Source organism: Bufo bufo, chromosome 4, assembly GCF_905171765.1.
Source record: "Bufo bufo chromosome 4, aBufBuf1.1, whole genome shotgun sequence".
Classification (NCBI taxonomy): Eukaryota; Metazoa; Chordata; class Amphibia; order Anura; family Bufonidae; genus Bufo; species Bufo bufo.
Window position 1 is genome coordinate 595,032,136 of NC_053392.1, and position 13,286 is coordinate 595,045,421.

Here is a 13,286-nt window from a genome sequence, read left to right on the forward strand (position 1 = left end):
CTAAACAAGAATGGATTTCATGGAGGATACCACAGAGGAAGCACTGCTGTCTCAAAAATAACATTGCTGCACGTTTACAGTTGCACAAGGAGCACCTGGATGGTCCACAGCAGTACTGGCAAAATATTCTGTGGACAGATGAAACCAAAGTTGAGTTGTTTGGAAGAAACACACAACACTATGTGTGGAGAAAAAGAGGCACAGCACAACAAGATCAAAACCTCATCCCCAATGTGAAGTATGGTGGTGGGAGCATCATGGTTTGGGGCTGCTTTGCTGCATTCAGGGCCTGGACGGATTGCGATCATCGAAGGAAAGATGAATTCCCAAGTTTATCAAGACATTTTGCAGGGAACTTAAAGCCATCTGTCCACCAGCTGAAGCTCAACAGAAGAATGGGTGTTGCAACAGGACAACGACCCAAAGCATAGAAGTAAATCAACAACAGAATGGCTTAAACAGAAGAAAATACGCCTTCTGGAGTGGCCGCAGTCAGAGTCCTGACCTCAAACCCGATTGAGATGCTGTGGCATGACCTCAAGAAATCGATTCACACCGACATCCAAGAATATTGCTGAACTGAAAACAGTTCTGTGAAAGAGGAATGGTCAAGAATTACTCCTGACCGTTGTGCACGTCTGATCTGGCAACTCCAGAAACGTTTGGTTGAAGTTATAAATCCAAGGGTTCACATACTTTTTCCACCTCACTGTGAATGTTTACATGGTGTTTTCAATAAAAACATGGTAACATTTAATTCTTTGTGTGTATTAGTTATGCAGCCTGTGATTGTCTATTGTTGTGACTTAGATGAAGATCAAATCACATTAATGACCAATTTGTGCAGAAATCCATATAATCATACAAGAAAGGGTTCACATACTTTTTCTTGCAACTGTATATATATATATATATAGTTGTTCTCCAAAAAAGAGGCAGCACTCCAATATAAAAAGTGAAAAGACCCGCTTTATTCCCCTCTTGCAACGTTTCAACTGCTCATTGCAGTCTTTATCAAGGCTTGATAAAGACTGAAAGGGCCTTGGCAGGCCTCTGAATAGGCTGCCGGACTAGTGCCTGCAGCCTATCAGAGGAACAGGAAAGGGGACACACCTCTCCCCTGCCTCCTCCGCACAGCCGTCTGTTTGTATCGCTGTCTTGAGGACGGCGATACAAACAGATCACTATGGAGATGAGCGCTTCCACAATGGAAGCGCTCATCTCAGTGCCCCGCCGCCGCGCACACATTGCCCCGCTGTTTTTTTTTTTACCATACCTGTCCCTCCCGCATTATTTCCTGGGGGGATCCATCCCCCCCCGCTTCCTACACCCATGTATATGAGGTAAAAGTATTGCAGCAACAACCAAAAGGGAAAAGGTGGGTGCTAGCTCAAAGGGAAAAAGCTTACCCAAATGAATAATAAAAAATAGAGCAGGACTCCAAAGAAGCAATAAAAAGTGGTATCTTTATTCACCCATAAGTGACGCGATGTGTTCGGCCCAACCTGAAAGCCTTTCTCAGGCAATGTGAACTTTCCAAAGTGAATCATTTGTATTCGGGTCGTCTAGTGTGTGGAGACCTACCGACCTACCTACTTCAAAAGCAGTAGAGGTGTGCCGAGACTGCTGTACGAGGTAGGCTAAAGGGGCCAAAAATCACAAACATAGCTTAAATGTTATATGTTTATTACAATTACAAACTAGATTACTGAAGGCACTAGACATTTCACCTGCGGGTTTGGTATATATAGGGCTTAACAAGCCGACTTCCACCTGCCTAACTTCTTAATTACATGTACCGGGACCTTGTGCTTAGATGCGGCGGAGGCCGCTCCAATGCGCATAGAATGCCCAGTGATCGAGCTGGGGTCGACACCAATGTTCCTCAACAGAATACGTATGAATTTGAGGAAGTTTGTGCAACTAAAAGGAGCAGAACCTAACCGAAGCAGAGGTGCCTCACCCGGGGTTTCCTTAATAAACTGTAACCACTCTCGAATGGTTCTCACAGGACACCATTTGTTACCAGTAGGAAAGTATTTAACTTCAGTCAGCTGTCCTGGGTGTGTTGTCTTTGTGGAAGTTAGCGCAAGGATGTAGCATGACCCGTCCCAAGAGAGCTGACTCTTCCTCATATAATTTTTACACCTCGAAGCGCAGGTGAATTCGCCTGGTCTGAGGAAGCCATAGAAAGCCAGATACATGGTTGTCTTTATCAGTAAGCTAGTATATTCGCCAAAAGGATATCCTGGCAACATATCAGATAAGGACCTGAACATCTTCCCCGTAAATGGCTGCCGGGAAGGACGGGTGACAGCAGAGCCTTTCTGTATACCCCAGCGTAACATTCTGATAGGATGTGCTGAAAACAATGATGGTAGATTGGGATGTTTTAAAGGGAGTCTGTCACCACATTTGGGCATATTAGACTGATCAAATAGTGTTATATGTGCCACCCAGAACTTAAAAACGGTACCTTTGTTGTGGAAAACGGACTTTTCTTTTAGCCAAAAATGAACTTTGAACATTATGTTAATGAGCCCTCTCAAGTGCCCAGGGCGGCGTCTCAATCCTCCGAGCCCCAGGCAGCACCTCCTCAACGGCTCATAACCCCGCCCTCCGTGCGCCTCTGCCCGCCCTTTTACCCCCCTCCTCTGTCCTTTTCCACTGCAGCTGCGCGGTCAAATTCATAGCGGGCGCTGCCGGTGTGCGGTCTGCCTGTGGAGTGACCTGAAAGAAGTGTGACAGGTTACCCCTAGACAAATCATCTGCCGCTACGTTAGCTTGCCCCACCGCAACAGAGAAGAAAAGTCCTGTGTCTGTGGTTTAAAAAAAAAACAACTCAGATTTCAACATGTCCTAGTTGCCTGTGGATGACACTGTTTTAGGGAGGGGGATCTGTGGATGATACTGTTATGGAATAAGTGCCAATAATGTGGCAGTATTAAGTGCCCCCAATAATGTGGCAGTAATAAGTGCCCCCAATCACATGCCAGTAATAAGAGCCCCCCCCAATGTGCCAGTAATAAGAGCCCCCCCCATCACGTGCACGTAACAAGAGCCCCCCTATCACGTGCCAGTAATAAGAGCCCCCATCACGTGCCAGTAATAAGAGCCCCCCAATGTTCCAATAATAAGAGCCCCCCCAATGTGCCAGTAACAAGAGCCCCCCCCCATCATGTGCCACTAACAAGAGCACCCCCATCATGTGCCAGTAATAAGCCCCCCATCATGTGCCAGTAATAAGCCCCCCATCATGTGCCAGTAATAAGAGCCCCCCATCATGTGCCAGTAACAAGAGCCCCCCATCATGTGCCAGTAACAAGAGCCCCCCATCATGTGCCAGTAACAAGAGCCCCCCCATGTGCCAGTAACCAGAGCCCCCTTATGTGCCAGTAACAAGAGCCCTCTTATGTGCCAGTAACAAGAGCCCCCCCCCCATGTGCCAGTAACAAGAGCCCCCCCCCCATGTGCCAGTAACAAGAGCCCCCCCATGTGCCAGTAATAAGAGCCCCCCATCATGTGCCAGTAACAAGAGCCCCCCATGTGCCAGTAACAAGGGCCCCCCATGTGCCAGTAATAAAAGCCCCCCATGTGCCAGTAATAAGAGCCCCCCCATCATTTGCCAGTAACAAGAGCCCCCCCATCATGTGCCAGTAACAAGAGCCCCCCATGTGCCAGTAACAAGAGCCCCCCCTATGTGCCAGTAACAAGAGCCCCCATGTGCCAGTAATAGGAGCCCCCCATCATGTGCCAGTAACAAGAGCCCCTCCATGTGCCAGTAACAAGAGCCCCAAATGTGCCAGTAAGAGCCCCCCTCATCATGTGCCCCCCCCAATGTGCCAGTAACAAGAGCCCCCCTAATGTGCCTGTAAAACAATTTTACATATATAAAAAAAAAAAACACTAATACCTCTATGTCAGCGATGTAATGCAGGCCTGTGTCCCCTTGCTGTATGGCTCAGGTGGCGCAATGACGTCATCGCGCTGCCTGCGCCGGCCTCTGATAGGCTGCCGGCCTAGTGCCTGCAGCCTATCAGAGGAAGGGGAAGGGACACGGCTCTCCCTCCCCTGCCCCGCTGCACTAGTACAGGCATCTGTATCGCTGTCCTGAGGAGATGACTATGGAGATTAGCGCAATGGAAGCGCTCATCTCTGTGTGCCCTGCAGCCGCTTCTCAGTTAGGGGGGCATTTCAGATGGGGGGTCACAGCGTGATGTAGGGGGGCCGTGGCCCCCTCTGGCCCCCCCTTGCTTGGCGACGCCACTGCTCGTTTGCCTGGGCGAACAGAGTCACACAGGGGAGGAACTTCTCCTTGTCCTTCATCAAGAAATTGAATCCTGGCTTTCTCCGCGACAACTCAAAATCGGTAACATTGTAACCGACAATGGGAAGAACATGGTGTCAGTGCTGCGTAAAGGAGGGCTGAGCCATGCGCCCTGCATGGCGAACGTGTTCAATCTGGTTGTCAAGCAGTTCCTGAAGTCTTCCACCCATCTGCAAGACATCCTAAAAATGGCCAGTAAACTTTGCATGTACTTCAGCCACTCTTACACCGCCAAGCAAACCCTTCTTGAGCTGCAGCGGCAGAACAGTGTCCCCCCAACATAGGCTGATATGCGACGTTTACACCCGTTGAAATTCCACCCTCCATATGTTGGACCGACTATATGATCAGAGAAAGGCCATAAACAATTTCTTGATGACCCAAGCGGACAGGAGTACTCCCCTGTGTAACTTTGATGTCAGCCACTGGCAGCTCATTCATGACACCTGCCGTTTGCTCAGGCACTTTGAGGATGCCATGTTATGTCAGTCGCCAAGACTACTGGATGAACAACGTCATTCCACTGCTTCATATCCTGGAACAGATGCTGGTAAATCTGGCTGGTCAGGGTACTGGAGATGTGGCGCCTACATCTCACGGCCACATGAGCCCTGTGGGGGCTAAACTGGAGGAGGAGGACATTGGAGCACAAGCAATGTGTAGTGAAATGGGTGGTTTTTCTACACAGGTGACAGGAGAGGAGGAGCAGGAGCAGCCAGAGGAGCAAGAGGGAGATGAGGAAGACGAGGCAGATGACCCAGGCACACCGTGGCAGTATGCAATGGAGATGGAGGCAGGGAGTCCCTCCGAGTCACTTGAGCAAATGGCGCGCTGCATGCTCACTTGCTTGGGTAGTGACAGCCAAATTGTCACCATTCGGCAGAGGGATGACTTCTGGCTCTCCACCTTGTTGGACCGGTCCAAAATAGGGGCCTTTTTTACACCTGCTGAGAGGGAGGACAAACTGAACTACTATAGAGACATCCTATGTAGTCAGTTGGCCACTGCCTATCTGCGCCATTGTCCATCCTCTCGCAGGTCTGAACAGGGGGCCCTCTGCGCTCTTGTTCCACTGCCATGGCTGCTGTGGCAGGGGAAGGGGGGGGTAGCAGTACCAGCTCCATCAGCAGCAGCTTAAATCTAGAATGTCTGATGAGCAGCTTTCTTCGCCCGCCTAGTGAAGAAACTACTCACCAGCAGCAGCAGCTAGACCTGGAGCAGAACCTGAACCAGCAGGTGGTGGCATACTTGGACAGCACACTGCCACCCCACATTGAAGATACGCTGGACTACTGGGCAGCCAAACTAAATTTGTGGCCGCAACTGGCCAAGTTTGCCCTGCCCAGCCAGTAGTGTTGCATCAGAGCGGGTGTTTAGTGCTGCAGGGGCCATAGTTACCCCAAGGAGAACTCGCCTGTCCACCCAAAATGTGGAGAGACTGACCTTTGTCAAGATGAATCAGGTGTGGATCAGCCAAGATTTCCACCCACCAATGCCTGATGCATCAGATTAGATCATCCATGCTGCTTCACCCAAACCTTGACAAAAGAGACCGGTTTCTTCTGGGTACCTGCCTAAGCTACCATTCTGATGCTGCCACACATCTGATGCCAAGTGCTCCTTCTTACACTCACCATCAGCGGGTACTGTTAATTCCACCCACTTCCACACTATGTCATTGTGCCACTCTGAGGTCTCATGCTGCTGCCACCTCCACACTATGTCACCTTGCCACTCTGTGGTCTCCTTATGCTGCTGCCAACTCACAACTCTGTCTATGGGCCACTCTGTGGTCTCCTCATGCTGTTGCCACATCACCACTCTGTGGTCTCCTCATGCTGCTGCCACTTCACCACTCTGTGGTCTCCTCATGCTGTTGCAACATCACGACTCTGTGGTCTCCTCATGCTGCTGCCACATCATCACTCTGTGGTCTCCTCATTCTGCTGCCACATCAGCACTCTGTGGTCTCCTCATGCTGCTGCCGCCGCCACATCACCACTTTGTGGTCACCTCATGTTGCTGCTGCCACATCACCACTCTGTGGTCTCCTCATGCTGCTGCAACATCACTACTCTGTGGTCTCCTCATGCTGCTGCTACCTCAACACTATGTCACTGGGCCACTCTGTGCTCTCCTCATGCTGCTGCCACCTCCACACTGTCACATTGCCACTTTGGGGTCTCCTCATGCTGCTGTCACATCACCACTCTGTGGTCTCCTCATGCTGCTGCCAACTCACAACTCTGTCTCTGGGTCACTCTGTGGTCTCCTCATGCTGCTGCCACATCACCACTCTGTGGTCTCCTCATGCTGCTGCCAACTCACAACTGTGTCTGGGCCGCTCTGTGGCCTCCTCATTCTGCTGCTGCCACCTCCACACTATGTCACCTTGCCACTCTGTAGTCTCCTCATGATGCTGCCAACCCTCAACTCTGTCTCTGGCCCACACTGTGGTCTCCTCATGCTGCTGACAACTCACAATTGTGTCTCTGGGCCACTCTGTGGCCTCCTCATGCTGCTGCTACTGCCACCTCCACACTATGTCACCTTGCCAGTCTGTGGCCTCCTCATGCCGCTGCCTCCTCCACACTCTGTCATTGTGCCACTCTGTGGTCTCCTCATGCTGCTGCCAAATCACCACTCTGTGGTCTCCTTATGCTGCTGCCACATCACCACTCTGTGGTCTCCTCATGCTGCTGCTACCTCAACACTGTTACTGGGCCACTCCGTGGTCTCCTCATGCTGCTGCCACCTCACCACAATGTCATTGGGCCACTCCGTGGACTTCTCATGCTGTTCCCTCCCTCCCCACTCTGTGACTGGGCCACTAGTGTTCCTGTTTGGCCTTGTTGACATCATCATTTATTTGACCCTTCTGAACTGTGAAAAGGAAGGAAAAATGAGACGCAAGATGGATCCTGTCTATGTAGCAGCTGTAAGGCCTGTATGGTCCCATCAGAATTGGTTTATGATTTGATAGCCAAAAGCAAGAGAGGGTACAAAACACAGAATACATGCAAATATTCCATTCACGTGTCATCACTGTTTTGGATCCACTCCTGTTTTTTTTAGCTTTAGCAATACTGATGGATTACTGATCAAATCCTAACCGAGTGAAGGCTCAACTGACAGGATCCATTTTTTGGGGGTTATTGTTCTGACGGATCAGAGGAAGGGCAAAACAATCAGTGATGTCAACACAAACTTACTGCTGACACCCTCTCCACTCTGTCGGGGGGCTGTACTTGTATAAGCGTTTAATAGAACAGGTTCTGTAGACATCTATGTGGAATCAGCTGACAATGGTGTAAAAGGAGTGCACTCTTTAACACTATAGTAGGATCTTGGGCCTCTGCACGGTTCTTTATACCTTGCGCTAACATTGACCTGTAAGGCTGAGTTCACACTTGAGTTATTTGGTCAGTTTTGGCCCCATAACTGCCCAAATAAGTGAAGTGTGTAGTGATTCTAAGAGCAACGCCTGTCATGTGTGTTTCATACTGACTCACAGTATTGTTTCACCACAGCAGACTCCCTATGTGTGTTACTGCAAGGGACAGTGTTCTACACCACTATACAGGTTCTCTGCAGCCGGGAAATAGCTGTTTTTTTTAACACGATTCGCCACAAATAAATTCGGATCGAATCGAATCTTTTCGGAAGATTCGGCGAACCAGCCGAATCAAATTTTTGAGAAATTCGCTCATCACTAGTGACAAGTGCTCTGGAGAGCATGCAAAAGGTGCAGGAACTATGAGCCACGAGATGCCAGGTGATTTTGCGTGATAGCGCTGGATTCTAACTTTAGCAGGCTCAAGCTCCAGTCAGCCACGTCTAGTCTGGAAAACGCTAGAAATCAGAAACTGCTCCCCATATAAAAGTCAACCCAATGCCAATTGTATCCAGATGGAGGTGCTATGAGCAGCTAGAACTGAGGAACTTATAAATCAAGTGTCAATTTTTCACAGCGGCTCAGATACCGTGGTTTCAACTGACCAAGGCATCTGAGGGATTAAATGAGTGGGATCAGCATGATTGCCGATGCCATTAATGGAGGCTGGGTGCCGGCTGTATTACACAGCCAGCCCTCACTGTGTACAGAGTTTGCTCCATACTTCTTAGAATGCACCATGACATAAACCGAATGTCGCAGTACACTTGAGGGTTAAGAAAACTGTATGAAACAAAGTAAGTGACCCTGCACAGCAAAATCCTGGTGACACATTGCCTTCAATGGAAAATATTCTATGCACATAGTGGATATATACAGTAGGTGCGTTATCTGGATTTTATTAGCGTTGCTAAGGCTCAAAATGGGCCACTTTAAAGCCAATTTTCTAATAGAAATGTATGATTTCAATAATTAAAGTATATTACAAAAATGGTTAACATCACTGCCCCTGTACATTACACAAATAAAAATAGAACGGCAATTACACTTTAAAGGTACAATGCCTTGTATAACTAGCTCAGCTGAATGTAATACAATCCATGCTTCATTCAGTAAAAAAAAGTACTTTGAATCTATTTGCAAATAAGCAGTTAAGTGCACCAAGAGCGGGGTCTAAACTCTCTGTGCACCTTTGATCCTCCCTCTCCTTTTTGACTGACAGCCAGGTTCCAGCATAGTCATCTTGCCTGGACCTGTCAATCAAGAAGGAGAGGGAGGGGCTGACAGGAGTAGCTTAGGCCCATCATCGCTGTACTTAAAAAAGGACCTTTCAGGTTTTGTTTTTTCTTAAAACAGATACCTTAGTATATAGTCTAAGTCCAAGAGATGTAATTGCCCCTTTTTTTTAATTGTCCCCCTCCGTTGCAATGCTGTGCCCCTCACTATGTTTTGGTCCCTAATATTCAAATTATTATCATTGGTACAGGGTGGCGGAGACCTCAGCTCTCCTAAGTGGGCATCTCCTTCTCACTTGCTGTGACGGCGCTCTATTGCAGCAGACCATTTAACAATTTCACAGCTAGGGAGAAGATTACCTGTTCACAAGAATAGTTTGCGTTCTCTATTCTAAACACAAAACAAGTAAATCTCACAAGAACAGCTCCTCTTCTCCTTAGCTGTGAAGCGGTCCTCTGCGATAAGATGGTGTCACATCTAGGAAGAAGGAGATGCCCACTGAGGAGAGCTGAAGTCCCCTCCACCTTCTACCAATTTTTATAATTAGCATATTAAGTGCCAGAACACAGCTTTGCAATGGAGGTGACAATTTGAAGGGAGGGGGGAGGCAATGGCATCTCCTTGAGCTGGACTATATACTAAGGTATTAGTTTAAAAAAAAAATAATAATAAAATAAACTTGACAATTCTATTACATTTCCTGCATTCTGATCATCAAAATAGATTCTCCCCTGTGTGAATTCTCTGATTTCAAGATGTCTAACAAGATCTGCTTTATGATTGACACATTTACCACATTCTAAACATTATAATGGCTTCTTCCCTGTGTGAATTTTCTGATGTTTAACAAGATTTGATTTATCTGTAAAACATTTTCCACATTCTAAGCATGAAAATGGCTTCTCCCCTGTGTGAATTTTCTCATGTATAACAAGATGTGATTTACGCCTAAAACATTTTTCACATTGTAAACATGAAAATGGCTTCTCCCCTGTGTGAATTCGCTCATGTACAGCAAGATGTGATTTATCTATAAAACATTTCCCACATTCCAAACATGAGTATGGCTTCTCCCCTGTGTGAATTTTCTCATGTATAACAAGATGTGATTTATCTATAAAACATTTCCCACATTCAGAACATGAAAATAACTTATCCCTTGTGTGAATTCTCTGATGTTTAACAAGATGTGATTTAGCTGTATAACATTTCCCACATTCTGAGCATAAAAATGGCTTGTCCCCTGTGTGAGATCGCTCATGTTTAACAAGATGTGATTTGCGGTTAAAACATTTTTCACATTCTGAACAAGAAAATGGTTTCTCCCCTGTATGAATTCTCTGATGTATAACAAGATTTGATTTATGGTTAAAGTGTTTTTCACATTCTGAACATGAAAATGGCTTCTTCCCTGTGTGAACTATCTGATGTTTAACAAGATATGATTTCTGGTTAAAACATTTTCCACATTCTGAACATGGAAATAGCTTCTCCGAAGTATGAATTCTGTGATGGTTAAGAAGATTTGATTTATGGTTAAAACATTTTCCACATTCTGAGCATGAAAATGGCTTCTCCCCTGTGTGAATTCTCTGATGCTTACGAAGATCTGTGTTCTGATTAAAACATTTCCCACATTCTGAGCATGAAAACGGCTTCAGCCCTGTGTGAATTTTCTCATGGCTAAGAAGACATGATTTATCTGAAAAACATTTCCCACAGTGTGAACATGAAAATGGTTTCTCCCCTGTGTGAATTCTCTCATGTTTAACAAAATTTGATTTATGGTTAAAACATTTCCCACATTCTGAGCATGAATAAGTCTTCTTTGCTATATGAGTTCTTTGATGTTGAACACTTCTTCTGTGACTTTTATTTTGCTTAACAGTCTGTGATAAAATAGAAAATCGGAACCCCTCCAAAGAATCAGATGATAGATCTTTTGTGTGAAAGGCCGACGATACATCTGGGAAAATAGCATGTTCTTCATGTTCATCTTCTGTGACACCACAATCTTCTGCTTTAAAATCTGAAGATATTAGATGTTCCTCTGAGCTCCTGGTACAGTCATCTGCCAAGAATACAGTTTTATCATTAAAAAAATAATAATATAGCCTTATTATATTAATATTTTTTTACGTTTCTATATAAAAATTCCATACAAATTACAAGTCATGCAGCAAAATCCAATTATTGACTGACAGTGGTAGGAAAACAGATCACAATATAAGGGCTCATGCACACGACTGTGTGCCGGCTGGGCCCGTGCTTTGGTCTGCAATGCATGGGCACCGACCGTGTGGCCTCTGTATGCAGACACGGACCTATTAGCTTGAATGGGGTTCGTGATCCGCATCCAATGGTCTGCACCGCAAAAAAGGAGTGCATGCACTACTTTTTTTTGTGGTGCGGAGGCATGGACAGAAAACCCATGGGAGCACTCCTTAGTGCTTCCGATCCGTTATACGGTGCGTACACAGCCGGTATCCGTATATTGTGCACCCGCTGTTTGCGGGCCGTAATAAGGGCACGGCCAGCACATGGTCATGTGCCTGGGCCCTAACAGTAGACCAGTAGATCTTGATGTTATGTAACCAGACGGTTCACTTGTATTTTCCACTGTTGTGTTGAAGCCAGCATCTTCATAGGTTCACATTTCAGGGTGTTCATCACCTCTCTTTTCTAGTAAAATGCTAAGTGAAGAATCATTAAGGGATATGTGAGGCAATGCCATTAGGTGGTGTCCGTCTCACACACTGATGGGTACAGAACACAATAGAGGAGAGGAGAAGTATGGTCATGTACAAAGAAGTCACACTTTTGGAACAAGTGTAACCAGTGTCGGGCTGGGGTACACGGGGCCCGCCAGAGAAACTGATACTGAAAGCCCACCTTCTATCTGTCTCACAGATGTAGTAAATATATTATTGCACATGTACCACATACATATAAATAATACCAGCATATACTGTACATATAATGCTCTGTTCATATCATATTTATGGGCTCTATCCAATAAATATATCCAGGATGAACAGATTTCTTTAACATTTTTTACTGGCTATAGTTGTATAGAATACTTGTATATAAGCCGAATGAAGACCAAAAGCACACTATATTGGCCTCTGTCTGGATAATATAACCCTATGGAAACATTTTCCGTTTACTTTGGCAAAAAATAAATGAACACAACCTATATAGTAAAATATATGTTTACTCACACATATAAAGATACATCATAATACAAATTACACACATGCAAATGCATACTACATAGATACATACACATTTACATGATACACAATGAATTACACGCATACACTGTATACACGTTGTACATACTCATTACACCTCTATACACATTGCTCATATTATATATATATTATACATAATATACACTGAACAAAAATATAAACGCAGCACTTTTGGTTTTGCTCCCATTTTGCATGAGCTGAACTCAGACCGCAATGCCAGATCCGTTTTGCAGGAACACTCGGAGCTGGATTCGGCATTAATGCATTTCAATGGGAAAAAATGGCGGATCCGGCATTCCGGCAAGTGTTCCGGAATTTTGTACTGCTGCGGTATTATCTTCGTCCTGAAAAATCAAAAGGACTGAACTGAAGGCATCCTGAATGGATTGCTCTCCATTCAGAATGCATTAGGATAAAACTGATCAGTTCTTTTCCGGTATTGAGCCCCTAGGACGGAACTCAATGCCGGAAAAGAATAACGCTAGTGTGAAAGTACCCTAAGGGTCCATTCACACGTCCGTAGAATGCGGAACGGGTGCGGACCCATTCATTCTCTATGGGGCAGGAATGGATGTGGACAGCACACAGTGTGCTATCCGCATTTTCAGAGCGCGCCGCCGATCTTCCAGTCAGCGGCTCTGGAAAAAAAAATAGAACATGTCCTATTCCTGTCCGCAATTAGGCAGTTCTACGGGGGTGCCGGCCGGGTGTATTGCGGATCCGCAATATACTACAGACGTGTGAATGGACCCTAAATCTGTGTTAGTGAGCACTTCTCCTTTGCAGAGATAATCTATCCCATCTCACAGGTGTGGCATATCAAGGTGCTGATTAGACAGCATGAGTATTGCACAGGTGTGCCTTAGACTGCCCACAATAAAAGGCCACTCTGAAATGTGCACAGTTTTGCCTTACTGGGGGGGTCGGGTCAGAAAACCAGTCAGTATCTGGTGTGGCCAACACTTCTCCGTCGCATAGAGTTGATCAGGTTGTTGATTGTGGCATGTGGAATGTTGGTCCACTCCTCTTCAATAGCTGTGCAAAGTTACAGAATATTGTCAGGAACTGGAACATG

General features: G+C 46.1%; 1 long non-coding RNA gene across 2 annotated transcripts in view; it reads right to left on the reverse strand.

The window, feature by feature from the left end:
• Window positions 1-10,671: 10,671 nt before the first annotated feature.
• Window positions 10,672-13,286, reverse strand: part of LOC120999568 — a 35,774-nt gene continuing 33,159 nt past the window's right edge. For both annotated transcript variants that reach the window (XR_005778553.1, XR_005778554.1), the window contains exon 7: window positions 10,672-11,028. This is a non-coding gene — a long non-coding RNA (uncharacterized LOC120999568). The remainder of the gene's footprint in view (window positions 11,029-13,286) is intronic.